General features: G+C 36.0%; 1 long non-coding RNA gene across 1 annotated transcript in view; it reads left to right on the top strand.

Moving 5' to 3' along the window:
* Positions 1 to 1,632, top strand: part of LOC129690641 (uncharacterized) — a 139,756-nt gene extending 138,124 nt beyond the window's left edge. Inside the window, exon 3 of the long non-coding RNA XR_008722343.1 lies at positions 297 to 1,632. This is a non-coding gene — a long non-coding RNA (uncharacterized LOC129690641). The remainder of the gene's footprint in view (positions 1 to 296) is intronic.
* Positions 1,633 to 1,877: the final 245 nt, after the last annotated feature.

The following is a 1,877-nucleotide window of genomic DNA, read 5'->3' as shown; positions in this document are numbered from 1 at the left end:
ATTATATTATATTATATTATATTATATTATATTATATTATATTATATGTGTGTAACAACAATTAAAAAGGCCATAAATTGAAAAGAATAAAGAGGACTATATTGAAGGAATTGGAGAAAGGAAAGGGAAGGGCTAAATGCTGTAATTATATTGTAATCTGAAAAATAAGAGATTATTAATAAATAAATAATAACATTTCAGCAGAAAAAAGTAATAAAGATAGAGCCTAGAACTATATATCATAGGGGTTGTAGAAGTGAATTCCTCATGCTGTTTTTTTTTTTTTTCTTTTCCAGCTGTGATGGCCTTGAATTTCAGCCTTCAACAAACACCAAAGCACAACAAACCAAAGAAACTAAAATTAGCACAGCTGCTTTTGTCTCTGCCCTAAAGACAGAATGTTGGGTTACGGTAGTCATATATTTCTACTTCGTTCTTTGTAATCTTAGGTGTCAGAATACTTTTCCCAAGTTATGGCTTTAGCAAAGGGTGAACATTCCCCCAAACTATTTCTAGAAGCAAAGGTGATGGAGTCAAACTGTTGAATAAAAAATTCTACCTTAACAGGATTTGTGCAGTGTCTATGGAATAGCCACTGAATCTGTGTACCCTCACACTGAAATGAGGGTAGTGTCAATTGAGAACTAAATTTAAAATGTAGTTTTAATTTCATTTATGTTTAACTTATCTGTGATTAGAGGTTGCTATGAGTTCAGACTTAAGACAGTAAATATGCTCTAAGAACAACACATAATTTGCTTCCACCTAAATTAAGTAGTAGGGACAGTTTTCATTTTTGCAAATCTAGATATATTTCCATAGAGGCCATTTGTTAATCCTCTTGGGATCTTAAATAGCTCTATTATTGCAACTGTCTTCATTTTTGTCTTGGCTAGGCTGAGGAACTTGAAGGGCTGAGCATGTTAATCTACAATGAGTGTAATTTCCAGAATTTGCCCAAGCCCAGAGCATCGTGAATTACAGACTCAGGACACTGTAACTAACAAAATTTGATTTACATTGCTGTGTGTTATTTCCTCTGATTTGACTCTAACTGTGCCTTGCTTCTTCTGTCTTGGAGTAAGTATGCAACCTGATTCTGATTTTATAAGAGCTCAGTTAGGAGACTTTCTGTATTTAAAAGTTCTTGAACTTTTAAGTGTTGAAATTTTTAAGACCCTGGAACTTTTAACTTTTGGACTGTTTTGTATTATGGCGTTAACATAATATCTTAAGGACAAGAAATGAATAAGATTTGGAATAAGGTTCTGTGTTTGTGTCTCAAAGTTGACATATGTGGAATGTCATTGCTTTTGTCAACCTGACACAAACCTAGACTTACTTTGAAAGAGGGAATATTCACGGAGGCATTGTTTTTCTACAGTTGGCCTGTGAGCCTGTGTGTAGGGTATTTTCTTGATTTTTTATTGATGTGGGAGAGTCCGGCTCACTCTGAGTGGTACCATCAGTTGGCAGGTGGGCCTTGGCTTTGTTAAAAAAAAAGTCACCAAGAAAACAATGGAAAGAATGCTGGTAAGCAGTCTTCCTCTGTGATCTCTGCTCCAGTCCTGCTTCCAGGTGTCTGTCCTGAGTTCCTGTCCTGATATTTCTGATGTGATATAAAAGTGTAAGCCAAATAAAACCTTTCCTCTCTCATGTTGCTTTGGGTCATGGTATTTGTTATAACCATGGTGAAAAAAACGAGGACAACTAGGACAGATACAATGGAGGTGGCTATTAGAAATGCTCTGGGTGGAACAGGCCTGTTATCTGTTACCTAGGAGGCTGAGACAGAGCAAGTTCAAATCCACCCTGAAAGTAGGGTTGGAGATATAGCTCAATGAGAGAATGTTTGTCAAGCCTTTATGAAGCTCTGG

The sequence above is a fragment of the Psammomys obesus genome, unplaced genomic scaffold (assembly GCF_907164565.1).
Source record: "Psammomys obesus unplaced genomic scaffold, mPsaObe1.curated_primary_1811, whole genome shotgun sequence".
Lineage (NCBI taxonomy): Eukaryota > Metazoa > Chordata > Mammalia > Rodentia > Muridae > Psammomys > Psammomys obesus.
The sequence above is the reverse complement of the archived record's forward strand: the minus strand, read 5'-3'. Positions and strand labels throughout refer to the sequence as shown.